Source organism: Lolium perenne, chromosome 2, assembly GCF_019359855.2.
Source record: "Lolium perenne isolate Kyuss_39 chromosome 2, Kyuss_2.0, whole genome shotgun sequence".
Lineage (NCBI taxonomy): Eukaryota > Viridiplantae > Streptophyta > Magnoliopsida > Poales > Poaceae > Lolium > Lolium perenne.
In genome coordinates, this window is record NC_067245.2 from 326,970,505 (window position 1) to 326,983,175 (window position 12,671).

A 12,671-nucleotide genomic window follows, 5' to 3' on the forward strand; every position below is an offset into this window, starting at 1 on the left:
CGGACTATAAATATGTACCTAGGGTTATTGAGAAAGGAGGACGATCACGTTCGCAACAAACCAATCTAGGCGCATCGCCACCCCTTGTTTCGAGGGTTTCTTCCGGGTAAGCGCCATGCTACCTAGATCGCATCTTGCGATCTAAGCAGCATCAAGTTTATTCATTGTTTATGTGTTGCTCGTACTGAAGCCTTGTTGATGGCGAGCAACGTTGTTATCATAGATATGTTAGGGCTAGCATTGGTACTTTCTTGATGTATTTGCTTAGTTATGCTGCCCCTAGATATCTAGCTGCCTTTGCACCTATCTTAGGTGTAAGGGCAGCATCTTGCTTAGTCTTTATTTAGTAGATTCGATCTGTTACGGTTGTTCCTTGTTCTCCAAGGATTAGTTTGATATCCATATGGTTAGGCCTTGCAAATGGGTTGAATGATCCAGTAGAGCGTAGGGTACGGTTTGCTGATCTTAGAGGAGATGTTCCGGAAATCAACTCCATGTTGGTTTTTAGGCCTCTGCTAGGGCTGGTTTTCTGTTATCTTTCGTATCTGCTAGGCTCAACTACGTGTAGGACGTTCCGGTTATATGGTGAAAACCCTAGATCGTCGTAGATCGTGTCAACTTAGTGTTGATCAAGCATGACCACCATGTTATCATAGATCCAATACGAATCATGGGTGTACCGGCTCCTTGAGCCGATTCACAGGATAACCTGAGAGCCGATCGAGGCTCGTATTTAATGTTTACGTGTCTGCCATGCAGGAAATTAATCGAAGCAACTCATCACCTTCCTGACCAGGTATAGGTCAGGTGGCACGCCCTTGCACCATCTAGGACGTGTGCCGGAGCATTGCGGGCCGTCGCCCGAGGGACCAGGACCCACCAGCAGTCCTGGGAGCCTCCCGGCTCTTCGTGTTGCTCGCCGCTGCTCGCCGGTGGGTTTTGGCAGGCAACACATTCTGGCACGCCCGGTGGGACCTTCTACATCAACTGCGTCAACATCATCTGCAGCTGAGATGGCGGAGAAAACACCAGTCACATACGAAGAGCTGTCTGAGGAGCACAAGAAGAAGTATGATGAGCTTAAAGCTCTCTACGAAGCCGATCTCATCGGCTCCTTCGAGAGGACCCGTACACATGGCATTAGGTGGAAAGGGTTCTCACCCGAAGGCGCTCTCGATGAAGTAGATCTGTCTCTCCCTTCGGAGGATCGCACCAGAGCTCTGCGCCAGGAGGTTAATTACATGGTGGCTCATTCTCTACACCGTCATTCTGAGAGCCTGGTGAACGCTTTCGAGCGCGTTGCGGTTCGCGTGGTTCAGGAGACCATGAAGCATCAGTACTCTCCGTCAGGGCCTGCCCTAGGGACTCACCAGGGAGAGATACTGCCTGCACTGCACCGCAGCTGCCATTCTCGCTTGCAGCTCCAGAGCCGCCGGGTTCACCGGCGTACGTCGTCTACAAGATTGGAGGCGATCCTAGTGATTACCAGTTCCTGCATGAACCGCCTAAAGAAATCCCGCATGGATACATGTGCACGTACGTGCCGGACTGCAATAACTTGGCGCGCACGAACCAGATTACAGCAGGAGGGATTTCTGGGACAGCAGGAGGGATTTCTGGAGTAGACGCCGATAAACAGGCGTGGCTGGCTAAATACGCCACCGGAACGAGTCATCAAAGCTTGGCCCCTGCAGCTCATACAGTGGACCAAATCAGTGCAATCTTGAGAGACCAGTTCGGCATGGTGCCAAAAAGGAGGGCAATCGGCTATTCCAAGCCGTACCCCAACGAGTATGATTTGATTCCACTGCCGCCCAAGTATCGGCTCCCTGAATTCTCAAAGTTTAGTGGCACAGAAGGGTCTAGTTCAATTGAGCATGTGAGCCGATATTTGGCACAGTTGGGAATGATTTCAGCATCAGACCCGTTACGTGTAAGGTTTTTTGTGCAGTCTCTCACAGGGCCAGCTTTTGGGTGGTACACCTCGGTGCCACCAGATTCAGTCCGAACGTGGAAGCAGTTGGAAGAGCAGTTTCACATGCAATATCACTCAGAAGCTACCGATGCTGGCATTGCCGATCTAGCACAAGTGCGACAGAAGCGTGGGGAAACGGTGTCAGAATACATTCAGCGTTTTAGGACTGTTAGGAACCGATGTTATTCGGCTCGTTTGAATGAGAAAGAAGCAGTCGATCTGGCAGTGTTGGGCCTCGCGGCGCCGATCAAGGATCAGGCATTCCAAGCGGAGTACACTTCACTGGCGCATATGGTTCAGAAATTATCATTGTATGAGCAGCGCCACCCAGAATTATACCAAGATAAGTTCAAACGCCCTATAGGCCTGGTCGATACAGAAGAAGTTGAAAACTCTACAGAAGACCAGGAGGTAGCTGTGGCTGAATGGGCTCGGGGGGCAAACCCCGTGTCCTGCAAATGGGTGAAGCAACAAGGGCCTGCAAAAGGGTTTGACTTTGATATAAGCAAAGCTGAGCAGATATTCGATTTATTGCTGAAGGAAAAGCAGTTGAAGTTACCCGAATGCCATAAAATCCCTACGGTGCAAGAGCTGAACGGAAGGCCGTACTGCAAGTGACATCATTCGTTCACCCATATTACCAACGACTGCAAAGTGTTGCGTCAGCAAATCCAAATGGCGATAGAACAAGGGCGTCTGATTTTTGGTCAGTATGCCATGAAAGTAGACACGCAACCGTTTCCTGCCGTCAACATGGTGGAGTGCAGTCACTCTACGAGGCGTCAGCCAGATTTCTCGTTCGATATTAACATGGCAGGGCCTGTATACCACCCTGGCAAGGATAAAGAAGAGAGCAGTCGTTCTCGTGGCAAGGAAAAGGAGGAGGCCGGCCCACGCGACCGGCCCCGATATGATGATAGACGGTACATCACAGAGGAACAAGTGAGAAACGTGCGGTACCAACGACCACTCTCCGAGCATCTCCTTAACAAATATGAGCGTCAGTACGACCGGCGCCGGCGATACGACGTAGACGACGAAAGAGATCGTCGGTCTAGGGTAGACAACAGAAAATATCGTCGGTATGATAGAGACGATGAAGGATATGAGCGCCGCGCTAAGGGAAGGTCAAGGGAGCAAGAAGACATGGATAGATACTGGGATTGTCCTTTCTTTAAGCATTGCTGGGATTCAGGAATGAGCCGATTGCCTACGATCGACAACTGCCCGGAATGTAGACAGAAGAAGAAGGATGTAGACGTGTCAGTGTTCAAACGTCTAGGGCCTCTCCCATCTCGGAACAAGCAAGCTGAGTCATCTCGGGTGGAAGATCTAGAGGAGTTAGAAGATGAAGATGAATCAGAAGAAGAAGAAGATAGATACCACCGGCCAAGGTGGTGCCCTGATGGACTCAGTCACTCACAAAAGCGTAGGGTGCAGCGGCTACGTAGCTTGGAGGAAGCCGAGAGGCAATACCTGCACACGTTAAGGAAAGCGCGACCCGATCTGGCCGTGAAAATTCAGCAAACTTTGGACGCAGAAAGTCGTCCACAGAAGAAAGAATGGCGCCCCAAGCAAATGAAAGCCGATGAGAAGACATCGGCTGGCACAAATATGGTGTTCATCCTTCTGGCGGAGTTTTGTGCTGCAAGAACAGAAGAAGCGTCGGTAGCACAGTTCGACTGTGGTCCACGGCCAGTTATCTTTGAAAAGCCACAGGAGAAGGGCTACAAACATCTGAAGGCCCTATACCTAAAAGGTTACATCAATGGGCAGCCTGTCAGCAAGATGTTGGTTGACACCGGAGCGGCAGTCAATATAATGCCGTACTCCATGCTACGACGTTTGGGACGCTCTACGGAGGATCTGATCAAAACCAACGTCACACTAAGCGACTTCAACGGCCAAGCATCAGAGACGCAAGGCGTCCTGAACGTGGATTTAACCGTAGGCCGAAAAACCATCCCTACATCGTTCTTCATCGTCGACAGCAAAAGCACCTACGCTGTCCTGCTAGGGAGGGATTAGATTCACGCCAACTGCTGCATTCCATCCACAATGCACCAATGCCTGATACAATGGGATGGAGATGAAGTGGAGGTCGTTCATGCAGATGACTCTATCGAGATCTCAATAGCTGGCATGAATATTTGGGACGCGGAAGACCAAGGGCCGCTCTCTGGAGTCAGTTTGGATGTCTGTGAGCGCATCGAAGCTACAAAAAACGGGGTGAGGCTGGTCTTATCCACCGGCCTGACCGAGTAGCAAGAGCAACGTCTATGGACGTACGTGGCAAGGCCGATCCCTGCGATCGGCCCCAAAAAATAAAAAGCAATGATCCTACCTCAAGCATGTCACGTAGTTATAGTAGGGAGATTCCCTCCTGTAGTAGAGCAATAATAGGGTGTAAACCTTCATCGAGCAGTGCAATCAAAGTGGGGGCCGATTCCAGCAATCGGCCCAAATTATCCTCTCCATACGTTTTGCCTGTGTTCAGCATTGATCTAGTAGGCGACGGAAAGCTAGGATATGGGTTTACATCGGCTGATGAGCTAGAAGAGATTGACATTGGTCCTGGGGGTAAGCCACGACCAACTTTTATCAGCAAAAAGTTAGATCCCCATCTGAGGGGGTTGATGATAGCTCTGTTGAAAGAATACCCAGATTGCTTTGCATGGGATTATACAGAGATGCCTGGGTTAGACAGGAGCATCATTGAACATCGGCTCCCTCTCAAGAAAGGATTTCGGCCGTTCCAGCAGCGAGCACGACAGATGAAGGCCGACATTTTAGAAGAAGTCAAGAAAGAGATCGAGAAAATGTTGACCGCCGGGTTCATCAGGCCATGCAGGTACGCTGAGTGGATTTCTAGTATCGTACCTGTTCAGAAAAAGGACGGCCGATGGCGAGTCGCCATAGATTTTTGGGATCTCAATAGAGCCACTCCAAAGGATGAATATCCCATGCCGGTAGCAGAGACATTGATCAATGCAGTTGCTGGTCACAAGGTTTTAAGTTTCATGGATGGCAATGCCGGTTACAACCAAATTTTCATGGCTCCAGAAGATATACATAAGATTGCATTCAGAGTGCCAGGGTCGGTTGGCTTGTTCGAATATGTAGTCATGACATTTGGACTGAAAAATGCCGGCGCGACGTACCAAAGAGCCATGAATTACATCTTTCATGATCTGATCGGCAAGTTGGTGGAGATATACATCGATGACGTGGTAGTCAAGTCTGTTTCACTAGAAGGACACTTGGAAGACTTGCGACGCATCCTAGACCGAACTAGAAAATTCGGACTAAGAATGAATCCAAAGAAGTGTGCTTTTGGAGTGACAGCCGGTCAATTCTTGGGTTTCTTGGTTCATGAACGCGGAATTGAGATCGGCTTGAAAAGTCAGGAGGCAGTGCAAACAATGCAGCCACCTACCACGAAGAAGGAACTCCAGTCTCTCATCGTAAAAATCAACTTCGTCAGAAGATTCATCTCTAATCTGTCAGGGCGAATTGAGACGTTCATGGGACTGGTAAAAATCAAATCTGCTGAGGAGTTTCACTGGGGGGCAGAGCAACAGCAAGCGTTTGACGAGATTAAAGAGTATCTAACGAAGCCACCTGTGTTGGTTCCGCCTCAGCAAGACAGACCATTCTATATTTACTTATCAGTAGCTGACACTTCCATCGCCTCAGTGGTGGTGCAAGTTTATGATGGTCTAGAGAGAGTCGCTTTCTACCTCAGCAGAAGGATGTTGGATGCAGAGACGAGGTACCCTGAGATTGAGAAGTTGTGCCTCTGCCTATTTTTTACCTGCACCAAGCTTCGTCACGTCTTGCTGTCAGCAGAAATCGTCATCATATTCAAGTCAGACATCGTCAAACATATGCTGTCGGCTCCTGTGCTGAAAGGCCGACTCGGTAAGTTGATGTTTGCATTATCGGAATTTGATCTCCGGTATCAACCTGCAAAGGCAGTCAAGGGACAAGCGTTGGCCGATCTTATTGCCGAACGGATTAACACTGATATAGCAGCCCTGTCGGTACGTGCATGGGCCATGTTTTTCGATGGATCGTTTTGTGACGATGGTTGCGGCATCAGCATTCTACTCGTGTCGCCTCGGGGGGCAACATATTCCTTCTCCGTCAGGCTATCTACCCCTTGCACCAACAATGTCGCTGAGTATGAAGCAATACGCAAGGGAATGGAGTTGCTTATAGAAGCCGGGTGACATAGGCATCCCAAATGGGTCTGCCGAAGATAGTACCCGGGGTTTACTGAAGGCCCACTACCCGAAGAATAAGAAGATTCGGGAGCCCAAGATATATTTAAGGAAAGATAGAGTTGTAATAGGAAGTGTTATTTGTAATCTTGCGGGATGAGTTGGAAACCTTCCCGGACTATGTAACTTGTACTATACGAATCCCTCGGCTCCGCCTCCTATATAAGGGGGAGTCGAGGGACACAGAGATCATCGAATCATTGTTTACAAACCCTAGTTTTCATAATTGTCGAGTACTTTTCGGCTGAAACCTTCGAGATCTACTTGCCCTCTACTTCCAACTAAACCCTAGCCTACAATCCATAGGCATTGACAAGTTGATACCTTGTTAATTGGCACCGACCGTGGGGACTAGAGGCGTAAGGATCTGATCTCGATGGCACGTTCAAGATCCTCGACATCATCAACCGCAAGCAACGCAATGGATCGAGGTAAACAGATCGCTGCTGGTCCTGTCGATTTTGTTCCTCACCCACCCTCCCGTTTGGATGCATATGCGTATCTGGCGGAGCCTATGGAGATGACGTTCGGAAGGTTTCGCTTTCGCGTCGAGAAGGAAGGATCGTATCGTGTCGAAATTCCGATTTCGTCGGGATCGTCGGCGGTCAATTCCGATTTTTCAAGCTATACATCGTCAACCGAATCAGGGGAAGAAGAAACTTCGTCGACACGCTACGTCAGCACCAGAGCAAGAGAGAAACTCGCCAAGATCTTCAGCGACATGTCGTTTGAGTCATCTGCGGACTCATATATAAGCGATGACTCAAGCGATGTCGACAGTTACGACTTCATCGACAAATCTATTACAGTGGGAAAGGTCTTCATCAATCTCAACGATGGTGTCACCAAACCCAACATAGATCTGAATACAAAATATCATCAGATTTATGCCATTGAAGATCAAGAGGAAACATCTGAGGCTTTCGACGATCTGGGAAATCCATACGTCGATCCCTCCGATTTGCGACGAGGCCTGGGCAATAAATACGTCGGGCCACAGCCGCGAGACAGAGTTCAACTTTCGCAAGCAGCGTGGGATAGAGCCGCGCGAGCTATGAACGGTTCAGAACCAATGGCTACCACGGCCACACCAGAGGAATTACAAGCATATCAATATAGGCTCGCACGAGCTGCCAGAGAATTGGAAAAACAGACAGCTGAGTTAAACAGGAGAAAGGAGGCAGCTTCTGCATCCAGCAGGAGAAGGGCAGATTTAAGTCGACAATCTAGAACTTCGGGTGATAGCCACAGGGAGGCTCGGAACAGAGGAAGATCAAGGTTACAACACATACCCGAAGCAGAAAGAGAGCACTTGGTCCAAAACCTCGACATGTCCTTTATGTCGATAGATACAAGAGGGAACATCATCCCTAAGACACCAGAGGCTGGGTATATGGCGACACAAGCTTTTATCCTCGCATCTAAACCACCTCTAGGAGATCCAAGGGAAACACTATACAATATGGCGATAGCAGGGGTTGGAGCTATGGGGACAGCGTTTGTATCAACGCCTCCCGAAGGAGCGGCAAGGCAAAATAGTCCACGACCTGCAGCAGCAACAGCGGCAGCCCCTGAAGGACCAAGCGGAGCAAGAGACACGGCAGCACAAGCAAGGGTCGATAGAGCGCGGCAAAGCAGAAGGGAACATCGGCAATCCCCGGAGCTTAACGACGAAGATATGTGCGGCTTGCCATGCTTCACGAGGAGAGTCCGAAAAACTCGAGTCCCTTCAGGATTCAAGTTACCCGACAATTTCAAGAAATTCGACGGCCTCCAAGATCCAGAGGATTGGCTAGTTGATTATCTCGAGACAGTAAAGCTCACAGGAGGAACCAGAGCAACAGCTATGCAAAGCATCCAGGTGCATCTGAGTGGAGCCGCACGATCTTGGATAAAGAAACTTACCCCAGGATCCATCGACAGCTGGGAAAGCTTCGAAGATGTGTTCGTCAAGAACTTCCGGTCCACATGCAAGAAACCTGCGTCGTTAGAGGAGTTGAGAGCATGTCGACAAAAGCCGGACGAGCCAATGAGAAAATACATCCAAAGGTGGAACATCATCAAAAACTCGGCAGAAAATATATCTGACGAGAGAGCGATAGATGCGTTTGTCGCAGGAATCAGGCGTGGAGATTTCGTCGAAGACTTGGGAAGGACCAACCCAAAGACAGTATCCGCGTTAATGGAAATAGCAAACAGATGGGCAGATGGAGAAGATGCTGTCCACAACAAACGGCACAGGTCGCCAGAGGAAGACCGTGGTCGAAATTATCAACCGAGGCGACGATTTCCTCGGCAGTACCCGAACTATGACGCTCCAGGACAAATTTCGGCAGGTTTTCGGGCAAACACAGGAGGAAACAACAGAGATGATTATCAGAGAAGCAGTGAGCACGAGGCGATAACAGGGACGATTCTCGCAACAACAGGCAAAATAGCGGGCCTAGGTTCCCGAGGCCTTTCGTTTCCCCCGAAGAAATGATGAATGGGCCGTGTCAGATGCACTTTTTCCTCGACAGCAACGGGAAAAGACAGTCAGGGCACCTGCAGAAAGACTGTCGTAATTTCCAGGCAATGCTAAGGTATGCAGAGCACGCTAACGCTCAGGCAGCACAGAGAAATCCTCGAGAACCCAGGAGCGAGATTCACTTGCCACCTCCTCCCGCGATTACAGACGACAATCGACATCAGCTCAGAATAGCGGCAGCACCTCCACCACCACCTTATGTTGATCCTAACTCCAACGGAGTGGTGTCGATGATTCAGAAGGGAAGGCCATCCAATAGAGCACAGAAAGTAATCTCACGACAGGTGTTTATGGCAGAAAAAATGCCTCCACCAACAGTCGAGTATCTTAATTGGTCAGGGCAAGATATTGGCTTCACCATAGCAGATCATCCGCAGCAAGTTCCTCGACCAGGGCAGTCAGCACTTATTTTGCCAGCAGTTATTGCGGGATTCGATGTCTCTAGAGTGTTCATAGACGGCGGCAGCAGCTTAAACCTTATGTATGCAGATACATTGAGGAAGATGAACATATCCTTAGCAAACTTGAAGCCAACAGACACAAGGTTCCACGGTATCACACCGGAGAAACCAAGTTATCCATTGGGGAAGATCAATCTCGACGTTTAGTTTGGAACCCGAGAGAATTATAGAATCGAGAGGCTGGAATTTGAAGTCGTGGATTTTCCGTCGCAATACCACGCTTTGTTGGGACGACCAGCATATGCTAGATTTATGGCGGTGCCACATTACACATACCTGTTGTGGAGGTTACCTGGACCAAAGGGACCAATCACAGTCAAAGGAAGCTTTGCCTTAGCCGAAAAGTGCGATAAGGATTTTCACCGGCTATCAGAAACTTTCGGGATGCAAGCTGAGTACCTGGCGTCAAGGAGTATGACTGACTACGACGTGCTGCCAGACGTTGGAAGGCCAAACAAAGAATCAACTTTCAACACCGAGAAAAATTCTAAGGAGGTGCAGATTCACCCGACAGACCCGAAAAAGACGACATCCATCGCAAACGACATGGACCTCGCATAGGAAAGCGCGCTCGTCGAGTTCCTCCGTGAGAACTGGAAAATCTTCGCATGGTGTCCAGCTGACATGCCAGGAGTACCCAGGGAACTTGCCGAGCACCACCTAAACTTGGATCCATTAGCGAGACCAATCAAACAACCTTTACGGCGTTTTTCGGAACCAAACCGTAAAGCCATGCTGTCAGAAATCAATCGACTACGAGAAGCTGGTTTTATCAAAGAAATATTCACAGAAGCCACATGGGTAGCAAATCCTGTGTTGGTGCCGAAGAAAAACACTAAGGTCCTTCGCATGTGCGTCGACTTTACGTGTCTCAATAAACATTGTCCAAAGGATCACTTTCCCCTCCCGAGGATCGATCAAATTATCGACTCCACGGCTGGATGTGAACGTATTTCCTTCCTGGACGCATATTCTGGTTATAACCAGATCAGATTGAAAGAAGAAGATGAAGTAAAGACAGCGTTTATTACACCTTACGGCGTGTTTTGCTACAGAACAATGCCCTTTGGTCTAAAAAAATGCGGGAGCAACATATCAGAGGATGATGCAGAAGTGTTTGGCGACACAGATTGGGAAAAACGTGCAAGTATACATCGACGATGTCGTCATAACATCAAAAAAGGGGGCAACGCTGATCGAGGATCTCAAGGAAACCTTTGACAACCTTGACAAATTCTGCCTCAAATTGAACCCGACGAAGTGTTCTTTTGGCGTCCCAGCAGGAGAACTTCTTGGGTTTCTAGTTTCAACAAGAGGGATTGAAGCAAATCCCGATAAAATACAAGCTATCGTAACAATGAGGAAGCCAACAAAGTTGAAAGAAATACAGCGACTAATCAAGCGAGTCGCAGCTTTGAGCAGATTCGTCGCTGATCGGGAGAAAAAGCGTTACCATTTTACGCTCTAATAAAGCAAGGAGATAAATTCCAGTGGAACGAAGAGGCCGACAGAGCTTTCGAGGATTTGAAGCGCACAATCTCGACACCACCAATTTTGGTGGCGCCGAAGGAAAAGGAACCTCTCCTGCTGTATATTGCAGCCACGCCCCAAGTGGTGAGCACGGTGCTAGTTGTCGAAAGAGAAGAAGAAGGAAAACTCCATGGAGTGCAAAGGCCAGTATATTTCATCAGCGAAGTTCTGTCGCCTTCCAAACAGCGGTACCCGCAGTACCAAAAACTAGCATATGGAGTAATTGCAACGGCAAGGAAGTTGCGCCACTATTTTTCGGCACACCCGATAATAGTAGTCAATGAAGCACCTCTCTCAAATATACTGAACAATCCAGAAGCTACAGGGCGTGTCTCCTTTTGGGGAATAGAACTTTCCCCTCGGGACATCACGTATGAAAAAAGAAAGGCAATCAAGTCGCAAGTTCTGCCAGATTTCATTGCAGAGTGGATGGAGCTACAAAACACGGGACCCCCAGATTTGTCGAGAACCTGGACCATGAACTTCGATGGGTCCAAGAGAGTAGAAGGAGCTGGCGCAGGAGTAGTACTTATATCACCTGAAGGCGACAAGTTGAAGTACGTCCTTCGGATGACGTTCCCTAACGCATCTAACAATGAAGCAGAATATGAAGCCCTCATACACGGGATGAAGATGGCGAAAGCTTGTGGTGCAACTCGACTAAAAATCTTTGGCGACTCAGAATTGGTGGCTCAGCAAGTTATGAACCAATGTGATGCAGTCAATGATAGCATGATGGCATACAAGGAGGTGTACAATGAGCTCGAGAAGCTGTTTGATGGATGCGAGGTAAACCACATCAGTAGATTGAGCAATGATGAAGCCGACGTTCTCGCAAACATCGGGTCGCAGTGCCTCCCAATCCCGCCAGGAGTATTTTGGGAAGAAATAGCGGAGAGATCCACGAAGCCAAAAAAGGTGCAGAAAAAAACAAAAGAAGAGAAAACTTCGGCACCCCTCAAAGAAACCACGGAGGATGAAGAGGACCAAGAGCTTGTGATGATGGTACAAATTCCTTGGATGCAAGCATATATATCATACATCCTCAGGAAAGAAATACCCGACGATCCAGTTGAGGCAAGGCGAGTTATTCGACGATCTAAAGCTTTTACAGTGATCAAAGGGGAATTATACAAGCGAAGTATATCAGGCGTCCTGCAAAGGTGTGTCACACCTGAAGAAGGAAGAATAATTCTGAAGGATGTATACGAAGGAAATATGTGGCCACCACGCAAGTAGTCGAGCTATTGCAGCCAAGGTTTTTCGAGCAGGATTCTATTGGCTGACAGCAATCGAGGATGCCAAGGAAATAGTAAGAACTTGCGACGCATGTCAAAGATTCGCCGCCAAACCTCACTCTCCAGCGGCGGAATTAACACCAATACCATTGTCGTGGCCCTTTGCCCAATGGGGACTTGATATGGTGGGCAAGTTGCACAAAGCTTCGCCAGGAGGATATGAGTACTTGCTGGTTGCTGTCGACAAATTCACCAAGTGGATAGAAGCAAAGCCGATAAATTCACCAGATGCAGCATCAGCAATAAAATTCGTGAAGGGCATAGTTTTTCGATTTGGAGTACCTCATAGCATTGTCACAGACAATGGCAGCAACTTTACATCAAAGGAGTTCAAGGCATACTGTGCAGAGGTAGGCATCAAATTGCACTTCGCGTCAGTTGCACATCCTCAAACCAATGGTCAAGTCGAGAAAGCCAATGGCATCATCTGCAATGGCATCAAGAAACGCCTATTAGGACCACTGGAAAAAGCACGACATACCTGGCCAGAAGAACTACCAAGTGTGTTATGGAGCATCCGAACAACACCAAATACAGCGACACAGGAGACCCCGTTTTTCCTCGTCCATGGAGCAGAGGCAGTACTGCCAATAGAAA